This window comes from Gadus chalcogrammus, chromosome 11 (assembly GCF_026213295.1).
Source record: "Gadus chalcogrammus isolate NIFS_2021 chromosome 11, NIFS_Gcha_1.0, whole genome shotgun sequence".
NCBI lineage: Eukaryota > Metazoa > Chordata > Actinopteri > Gadiformes > Gadidae > Gadus > Gadus chalcogrammus.
This window is the reverse complement of record NC_079422.1, coordinates 18,697,473-18,708,126: the sequence shown is the minus strand read 5'-3', so window position 1 is coordinate 18,708,126 and position 10,654 is coordinate 18,697,473. Positions and strand designations below refer to the sequence as shown.

The following is a 10,654-nucleotide window of genomic DNA, read 5'->3' as shown; positions in this document are numbered from 1 at the left end:
TCTTTATAATCTAAAACAATATTCCCAATTTTTAATGTAATTTCTGAAGATCCATCATTTTCTTGCTCAAGATCCACGCAATAAGTTTCCCTGGTGGTCTAGTGGTTAGGATTCGGCGCTCTCACCGCCGCGGCCCGGGTTCGATTCCCGGTCAGGGAACACGTCTTTTGCAATGTCCAACTACTAAGAACAGGGGCATGTCATTCATCCCCATGGTTATGACCCATGGTAACTCTGTGACACTTCTTTAGTGCCTTTGTTGTGTATTTGCCCACTCGGACACCTCGTCACCGGTGTTCCCTTCTCCTGACGTCAGAAAAAGCAGAGTCGACCGTTCACAAACTGTCTTTAGGGGACTGGCAAAATCACAGCTCCTGTTTTCTCTAAATCCCGGTCTTATTTCGGTATGGCATTGATTACAAAGTTGACATTCAAATAAAACATATAACCACGTAAAAAATATACTCTTCAATGTGATTATCTCCAAATGAGAATCTCACTGTACACTGCAGAAAGAGCGCAAAGGGCTTCGAAGTTCGGATGCTGGTTCTTTTTTCTTGGTTCATTGTAATGTCCGTGTTTAGACGATAGGTAGTGCTGTTGGACCTAAAACAAGTGTATCCCTCGTCTCCCTCCCTCCCCCGCCTCCCAACATCTCTCCAAATATACCGAAACATGTTCCTAACCAACACATTAACTTTCAAGATTTTTAAGAAATTGTTTTGGAAACCTAAGCAACGCATCTACCGTGTTAAATCACATTAAAATGTAACCTAGGCCTACAAAATCCTGAATCAAATACTAAATCCAATCCATATTGGCGATGATGAGTCAGACAAGCAGACAATGTATACCCATTTCACTTCAAACCCATCACATCATCCAGACTGAGCTGCCTGGATTGGGTCGCTGGTTGTCACTCCGTTTGACTTGTCATGCTCCTAAACTTCACCTCACGTTTGTTTTGTCGGCTGTTTTTTTCTTTATTCCACAGCTGATTAGTTCCAGTTTCACGTGGGAAAGTTTCACCGAGACGTGTGACAGTTGCAGCTTGCGTCTCCAAATCATGACACGGTGCCATCCTTGAGGCTCCTGATCAACGCCGACGAGACGCAGACGGCAGGCAAGGATTTGGACGGAAAAGAAGAAGAAAAAGAAGAAAAAGTAGTAGAAGAAGAAAGAAGGGCTGAAAGGTGCGGGAATGTCTGTAGGCTATTCCTGAGAGAAACCTAATAGCCTTCGCTCTGTATCCTTCTAGAGCAGCTCTTCAGAGTATAGCTGCCAGGCAGACGGATAATTATGTCGTTTGAATTTGAGATGCAGTCAAAGATAAAATAGTTGACGTTAGAAAAAGGTCTCTTTGTGTCTCGCTCTGACTTCTTCATTGATTGATTATGCCTGTTGTTCTTTGGTTGGGGTTGGGGTTGGGGCTTTTGAAGGGAAAAACGGTCTGTCTAGTTACTGGATCAGATAAAATGAGACGGAGAGGTAATAAAGTCTATCGGCACGAGGACCTTGGATTTATTAAGTAAAGTGGCAACGGTTATACAGAGTCATAAAGCGTGAGAAATCGAATATGTCTAAGTCCCTAATCAGCGCTGATGGTTCGTCCAGAGCTTCGCCTCCGTGGAAGGTCTGCTTCAGAAGAAGGGCAGAAGTGTCTGTGTGATACAGTTTTATGCTGTATCTTCCTCTTGGTGAGGTGTGTGCGTTTGAGACGTATGTGGTTCTGTGTGTCTTTGCGTGACCTTGGCTCTCAGGCCCTAGTGTATCTCCTCGTGTTCCTCCTGATGGGGGAGCGCCTCAAAGAGTCTCCTGATTGTGGCCCTCCCGTTCTGAGGATGAAACAGTGCAGTATCTTCCTCTTGGTGAGGTGTGTGCGTTTGAGACGTATGTGGTTCTGTGTGTCTTTGCGTGACCTTGGCTCTCAGGCCCTAGTGTATCTCCTCGTGTTCCTCCTGATGGGGGAGCGCCTCAAAGAGTCTCCTGATTGTGGCCCTCCCGTTCTGAGGATGAAACAGTGCATTGTCTGAGTGTTTACCATTTGCCTGGCGGAGAAATGGGGCCTTAGCTCTGGCCTCGACCTGACTATGTTATCATGTGTGTGTTATGTGTTAAAAGTTTGACTATATTGTAACGTGACTGCCATGTGTTGTGCTCCTCAAGCTAGGGTGGGAGTTAGCTATATTTATAATGTACATGTGATGTGCTCAGCAGGTTATTTTGCCCAACATATCCCCCTCAAGTCGTCGCAAGACGACTTTTACTCATTAGGGATGCGAGGGATAGGACTTCAGCGCGGGACTATCATCATAACACTCTTAGAAATAACAGAAAGAAGGCAAAATGATCATAAAAACAAACATCCATGAGCATGGGACTAAAACAACTCGCTGGACCTGGTGTATGGGGAACCACGTGGGAGAAACGCCACCCATGCTTCAGACATGGGTATGCCATACACACCCCACCTAGGGGGTGGCATCCAACCCGGCCTTACATCGCGAACAGACAATACCAAGTAAAGTGGCAGCAGGTAATACACAAAAAACAAACATACCACAAGCATACAATAATACAAAAAACAAATATCAAACGATACCAAAAAACAACAACAACCAACAACAAAGCTAACACCAAACCCTAATAATAACAACGAAATGCAACAATAAAACAAACAGTAAACAATAAACAAAAATGCAACAATCACACAAATACTACACAATAACAATCACAGGAAAGAAATGCAACCATGAAACGTGTCCCTAAATAATAGTAATAATAATAGAAAGATATGAGGTAGATAACGAATGGCAATCCCCCTCAACCCATCCCTAGGTGACCACACACTAAGGATGTGAGGAGGAGTTAGCTGGTCGTGTAACAATAAGCAATCACACGCATGGGGTATCCAGGGTAGGCACGGGGCACGGGAACAACTGAAACCACGGAATAGCCCTGAGCGTCATCACGGGCAGGTGGACGCAAGGCGCCACCTGAGCATTAGACCCTTTTATTCAACTGCGCTCAGGACCTCATCTGATAAACGGGCAATCAAGGCCCCTGGAATCTCGCCCGTGTGTATCCCCGAGCTCCATCTAGTGGGACAGCGATATACACAACAACATTTACGTTCCCGGCGTCGGTTGCGTAGACGCGGGCATAGATATGGGAGCGGCTAAAAACAGTGAAGCGTACAGAAGCGAATACAGCCAGGGGCGCCCTCAAGCCTTAAGGGAACGGGCCGCAGCCCCTGGTGCCGGAACGCAGATCCCTGGTCCGGGCGACGTGGGTGCATCAGGTGCATCAGGTGGGAGGGGGGTGGTGCCGTTGGCGGGGACGGGAATGGGGCAGCCCACCTGGAGAGGTTACTAGTACGTCACAGGCGGGGGGGGAGGGGGGTGTGGTGGTGGGGTTTCAGCATACAGTGGTGGAAACAGGACGCCGGGGCCGGATGATCTTCATGTATTGGTGCGCTGCATTGCGTGGGGGCTCTTGGACAGTGGGGCAGGGGTCTGTTCCATGTTCTCCAGCCGGATCAGGTCGGGCCCCTCTGGTGGTCCCTCGTCCAAACTCTCGATCCCCAGGTAAGCTTGGATGGCACCTGCTGCACCTGTAGCGCCCATCGCTCATTGGGCTCTCCATCCATCCTGTGAAGGGGTCATTAATGCCGGAATTCTCTCTGCCAAATCTAATCTGAGGGACTGTAACCCTGCCAGCACCCTGGCCACCGACCCATCCGGTGCTGTGTTATTGGGGATAAAAGTACAACATGTCGTCTTTATCATCCCACACACCCCTCCTTGCTCTGCCAATAGCATATCTATATCTATATAGTCCCTTGACCTTATCCGTGGAAAAATTGACAAAACGTTGCTGATTATAGTATATACTATTTATCCAACAACATTTTTGTTAATAGTGGACCACCAAAACAGGACTGATTCAAACCCTGCCGAAATCTGATTGCATCATCCTTGGGTAGTTGGTCGGCTCCGGGCGTGTCTGCATCTGGCTCCTCCTCTGGCCCTGGAACTTTGTGTTCCTCTTGCTGGAATTACAAACTTATGTACAACAGTTAGATGTTCAAACATATTTTCCTTAATCCTATTTCTAATTATTCTAATGGAAGTCCCTTTTGGGACCCTTGAATGTTAAGTGAAGGCATGGGTCGACCCTTAAGCATTTCATGCGGGGTTAGATGCGTCGTTCTGTTAGTTTTCATGCGATAACTCATTAGTGTCAGTGGTAGTGCATCAATTCAATTTAGTGCCTGCACAAATGTTGTTAATTTTTGTCTTGAGCGTCCCATTCACTCTTTCCACCATACCTTGTGGTTGAGGATTGGGGCTTAATCTAGTCTTTATTTGACATGCAAATGTTGAATCACTTGTTTGAGTGTTCTCTGAATAAACGTTTTGTCTGAGCTTATTTCTGACGGAAGTCCAAACCTTGCCTTGACTTCTCCAGTCAGAAACTTGATTACTGTAGTCGCACTTTGGTCTTTTGATGGGACTGCTTCTACCCATCTGTTGAACACTGTATTTCACACTCATTTAGCTGGATGTCAATCATTGTTTGCAAGTATGGTGAAGAAAAACCTTGTTTTCTAATTATTATTATTATTATTATTATTATTATTATTATTATTATTATTATTATATATTTTTTAATTCTCCTCAATACCTCCCCCCTTGCGCAATGGTCAAAACCATGCACATTAAATGATAAGCAAATCTAAGAACGCCGTTGGTGCAACCAACGTCGAAACGTCTAACCTTAACCATCAGCAAATTAAAGCCAATCTTTTGGGAAGGGAAATCGAAACCAGTATGTCCAAAACCAAAGCCCAATATGGGTGGGTTTACCATCAGCCGCCTGAAACCACGCTGTTCCAAAGTCATGCACTAAACCGAAAAACGTACATGCGTTAGTGGGCTTCTATACCACAAAGGTAAAATAAAATAAAATAAAATAAAACGCGACATGCCCCGTTCCAAGACCACCTCTGCTGCCAGAGCTGACATATCTGACCCCTGTTCCTCCTCCACCTTACACCCCACCCGGCACTTCCTATGATTGTTGCAGCTCGTGACTTCATGATCAAGTAAGCCAATGCCCACAGCGACTCTGCCAAGTAATCGTGACTGTGCCTGCCTTAGGTCGTCCCGGGTGTCAAGGTGGGATCTTACCCGTCGTTGGCTAACCAGCCTTCCATACTGGCTCGCTGCAGGATGCCATACCTGGGATACAATCAATCCCCACCCATATGGTGGTATAGATCGCAAAGTGGAGGGATGGAGACAGAGTCTTCAGCCCCAACTGCCCTATGCAGCCAAATGTGTGTGCGTAATGAATACTCCTCAGGGAAACTATAAAACAAAAAGTCATTTATCAGAGTTAAAATTATTAAAGTGTTGCAGCAGCAGTAGTGGCATTTGAAAGGTAAACCCACTACTTCCGAATCCAAATTGACAACATAGCATGTAGGATCCCTTCCCAGCAGATGTGGCATCAATCCACCTGTCATCCTTGACCAAAGAGATACACCCCATATTTTAATAGGTGTAGTCCTACCTGTACAGTTTATCAAGATTACGTTTTTACTTTATGTATATATATATTTTTTTAATTATTATCCTCATCTTTATCATATCCATATTTATTCAATTATTCTTTCCTGTGTGAAAATAATATGAATCACTTAGTTAATAGAAACACCTTCTTTAGTCCAATTGCATTAGATTAGCATCACTGTTGTCCCATTAAAGTATCAACATTATTGTCCTTATAACCTCCTCATGAACTTCGATGTTCATCATCATGAATGATAACTGTTGTCCTAGGAAGACAAAAAACAAAACTAAAACTAAAACAAATTAGCCATAATGTGAATATCCACTGTGTGTCTCCCTGTTTCTCTCTCCCTCCTTCGGGAGAACACGCTCTCTCTCCCTCCTCAGTACGGGGTGCTGTTTGGTGCAAGACAACAGATAAGGGTGGAATGTGGCTTCTCTCTCTCTCTCTGTGTCTCCCTCCCACGTTGGGTGCGGCCATAACGCCTTGAAAGCGAGTGTGCTCTGGGGGCTGGGTGTGAGAGAAACCATGGGTAGTTCCTTTTCTCGGCCAGCAGAGGGGTTGTTCAGGTGAAACCTATGGACAGAGACTACAAGGAACTTCAAACATGGCAGACAGGGAACTACAAATTTATCAAAGCCTGAAAACTCAACAGAGCTCTACCTGCATTCCTTGGATATGTGGTATTTTATGGCGTATGGCCACCACACGCTTTCAGTTGAACACACTCTATTTCCTTTCTCTGTACTGTGTGTTAGTGTGTCTCTCTGTACTGCCTGAATGGTGTAGCTCGACAAATGGGGGGGGAAATGTGTTCTCTCTCTCTCACCCTTCCTCACTCCCCTTAGGGTCAAGCAGCAGCTAGGACCGTTAACAGATAAGCCTGGAATGCAACATCCTCAACTCTCCATCATGGAACAAGGCCTAATAACTATCTCTCACACACAAAAAGATCCTTCTGTCCCTTCATTCACAAATAACTTTTCACTCTATTATATATAACTTAATACTGCTCCCCCTTTCCAAATTTCTATATACACAAAACTAGAAGCTGACCACCGAAATTGGTACAGGCCTCGTCAGGCCGAACCAAAACACCCTCACAGGTTCTAACTTCCATACAATTTTAGGGAGGGGAACTACAACATGAGGTGGAGTAGAGGACTTCAAATATGGTGGACGGGGACCTCAAATGGGAGGACTACACATATGGGAAAGGGGATTACACTCTGGGCCTGAAAACCATACAGAGCCCCTTCTCGTGGTCCTGAAACAACCGTTCATTGTTAGAAAAACACGCACTCTGTCGCTACCTCCAACTGTCTAGAGGGAAAATGGTCCCTCTCGATCGTCCTTCGACTTTAGCTCTCCTTGCTATCTCTCCTTGCTATCTCTCTCGCTCCCTCTCACACACACACCTAAACAGACCTTTCTCATTCTGTCTCCTCCAAACACACACACAGAAACATATCAACGGACCTCCTTTCTGTCTCCCGCAGACGCACACACAGAAACATATCAACGGACCTCTCGTTCTGTGTCCCGCACCCACACTAATCAGACACGGCAAAATAGCGTTGGGCATAACAAAGCAGGTAAGCGTTGCACACATAGCCGGGTTATCATTGATTGATTTATTTCTATATTTCGCCGGCCCACAAATACGCTCGTTCTCTTCTCTCTCTCTGGGCCTCTCACACACACACACACACACACACAGTCTCTCTGTCTCAATCTCTCTGGGCCTCTCACACACACACACACACACACACAGTCTCTCCGTCTCAATCTCTCTGGGCCTCTTACACACACACACACAGCCTCTCTCACGCATACACACACTGTCTCTCTGTGTGTCACTCGTGCCCCAGGCATACGGTTTCCTCTGCAAAGGGACTCTAACCTTCTTACCACATAGAATTATTTAATACACATTCATTACTTGGCCATCGGTAGTCTTGTATCACTATGACCGATTCTTATAGGCCCTTCTCATTCCCTCTGGGTTCCACCCGCGGCCCAGGCATCCCTCTGGGCTCCACTCTTGGCCCAGGCATACATTATTCGGCCATCGGTAGTCTTGTATCACTATGACCGATTCTTATAGGCCCTAGTTTTTTCTTCTCATTCCCTCTGGGTTCCACCCGCGGCCCAGGCATCCCTCTGGGCTCCACTCTTGGCCCAGGCATACATTATTCGGCCATCGGTAGTCTTGTATCACTATGACCGATTCTTATAGGCCCTAGTTTTTTCTTCTCATTCCCTCTGGGTTCCACCCGCGGCCCAGGCATCCCTCTGGGCTCCACTCTTGGCCCAGGCATACATTATTCGGCCATCGGTAGTCTTGTATCACTATGACCGATTCTTATAGGCCCTTCTCATTCCCTCTGGGTTCCACCCGCGGCCCAGGCATCCCTCTGGGCTCCACTCTTGGCCCAGGCATACATTATTCGGCCATCGGTAGTCTTGTATCACTATGACCGATTCTTATAGGCCCTTCTCATTCCCTCTGGGTTCCACCCGCGGCCCAGGCATCCCTCTGGGCTCCACTCTTGGCCCAGGCATACATTATTCGGCCATCGGTAGTCTTGTATCACTATGACCGATTCTTATAGGCCCTTCTCATTCCCTCTGGGTTCCACCCGCGGCCCAGGCATCCCTCTGGGCTCCACTCTTGGCCCAGGCATACATTATTCGGCCATCGGTAGTCTTGTATCACTATGACCGATTCTTATAGGCCCTATGGTCTCGAGGGTATTCTTTCACCATGCAACGAGCCGATATTCGATGTGTCACGCGTTCAGGGTCAATTGGGTTTATGGGGCAATGCTGGAATGCAACTCTATTCGTCCCCACGAGATATCCCGTAGCGAACCGCTCTCACAGTCTCACCTCCTAATGTGGTTCCTATATAACTATGCAGAGTTTGGATTTTATCAACAGGTTCTGCCTACCTTTTGTTGGGCGGCCGCGAGGTGAGACTGCAGGAATCGGTCCGGTGCTCCGGGGTCCCGAGGTCGTGCCGCTCTCCGTCTCTCGTTTCCCAGTTGCGTGTTCAATTCAGAAAAAATCACGTCGGAGGTCACCAAATTGAAGGGAAAAACGGTCTGTCTAGTTACTGGATCAGATAAAATGAGACGGAGAGGTAATAAAGTCTATCGGCACGAGGACCTTGGATTTATTAAGTAAAGTGGCAACGGTTATACAGAGTCATAAAGCGTGAGAAATCGAATATGTCTAAGTCCCTAATCAGCGCTGATGGTTCGTCCAGAGCTTCGCCTCCGTGGAAGGTCTGCTTCAGAAGAAGGGCAGAAGTGTCTGTGTGATACAGTTTTATGCTGTATCTTCCTCTTGGTGAGGTGTGTGCGTTTGAGACGTATGTGGTTCTGTGTGTCTTTGCGTGACCTTGGCTCTCAGGCCCTAGTGTATCTCCTCGTGTTCCTCCTGATGGGGGAGCGCCTCAAAGAGTCTCCTGATTGTGGCCCTCCCGTTCTGAGGATGAAACAGTGCAGTATCTTCCTCTTGGTGAGGTGTGTGCGTTTGAGACGTATGTGGTTCTGTGTGTCTTTGCGTGACCTTGGCTCTCAGGCCCTAGTGTATCTCCTCGTGTTCCTCCTGATGGGGGAGCGCCTCAAAGAGTCTCCTGATTGTGGCCCTCCCGTTCTGAGGATGAAACAGTGCATTGTCTGAGTGTTTACCATTTGCCTGGCGGAGAAATGGGGCCTTAGCTCTGGCCTCGACCTGACTATGTTATCATGTGTGTGTTATGTGTTAAAAGTTTGACTATATTGTAACGTGACTGCCATGTGTTGTGCTCCTCAAGCTAGGGTGGGAGTTAGCTATATTTATAATGTACATGTGATGTGCTCAGCAGGTTATTTTGCCCAACACTTTCTCTGTGACATTTTAAAGCCTATACTGTCCTGTTTGTGTTTAATCTACTTTGATCAAAACAGGCCTTTTTCTGCAGGCGTTTATGCACCAACAACATACGTATGTGTTATTGGTTTGCAGTAAACCTATTTGGTACGATATGAAACTGAACTGAAGAACACAATGCCCTTTGGAGGCGAGGATGTTACAATTTATTTGATTGTTACAATGTCCTTAAAATGGAAGCGTCTCCCCTCCTCCCCTCTCCTCTTCCCCTTGGTTGTGTTTGTGGGAAAAGTTTTTTGTTAACTAGTGTGCGAAGCAGCTGATGAAAGTGCATTCCAAATGTCACTGCTGTTTGGGTTAAAGGAACACACACACACACACACACACACAACCACACACACACACACACACACACACACACACACACACACACACACACACACACACACACACACACACACACACACACACACACACACACACACACAAATGCATGGGGGTTTTGGGAGGGGGGGGTGTATCTGTGTCATCTGAATTTACTGTGGGCACTTTTCAAATTAACCTAATTAAGGATATTGGCTCCATATAGCTGTGTGTGTGTGTGCACTGCATCACTTAGTGAATGTAGGCCAGGGTAAGGGTGTGTTTTTGTTCCCAAGCAAAAGTCTGCTTTTGGAATCAATGAACACACGCACACACTGACTCAGTACCCACAGCTGAAACACACATGCATACACACAGCCCTAAACACCCCCCCAACACACACACAAACACACAGTGCCCACAGCTGACCGGTCGTAAATCTGTGTGAGCTCGCAGAGTGACGGCAGGGAGGAAAGACCCTTCTTGTCTTCCACCTCACCCCTCGTTCTCTCCCCTCTTTTCGCATTTCTTTTCCATGACAGCACCGTGAGTAGGCCGCAAGACGGTCCACCCTTCTTCCTCCTCTATCATCTACCCTTCCTTCTGGCCCTCCCTCTCCCTATCCCCCCCCCCCTCCCCCAAGGAGGACGGGCTTTGATCCAGAGAAGAAGGAGAGAGCACAGGGGATGGTGCCATGGGCATGTGCTAAGCCTGGGTCGGGGGCTTTAAATGGAGAGTCCAGACACCCTCATGTCATAGGTGTTGACAGGGCTAACTTGTTACACTGCCACGAGTGTCAGAGAGCCAGGGTGCTGACTTGCAACAATGCCGCAAC

The 10,654-nt window shown here is 47.0% G+C and overlaps 1 non-coding gene across 1 annotated transcript; it reads left to right on the top strand.

Annotated features, from left to right (window-relative positions):
- Positions 1 to 87: 87 nt before the first annotated feature.
- trnae-cuc (transfer RNA glutamic acid (anticodon CUC)) lies at positions 88 to 159 on the top strand. Its single transcript has one exon. It is a non-coding gene; the product is annotated as a tRNA-Glu (tRNA).
- The last annotated feature ends 10,495 nt before the right edge of the window (positions 160 to 10,654 follow it).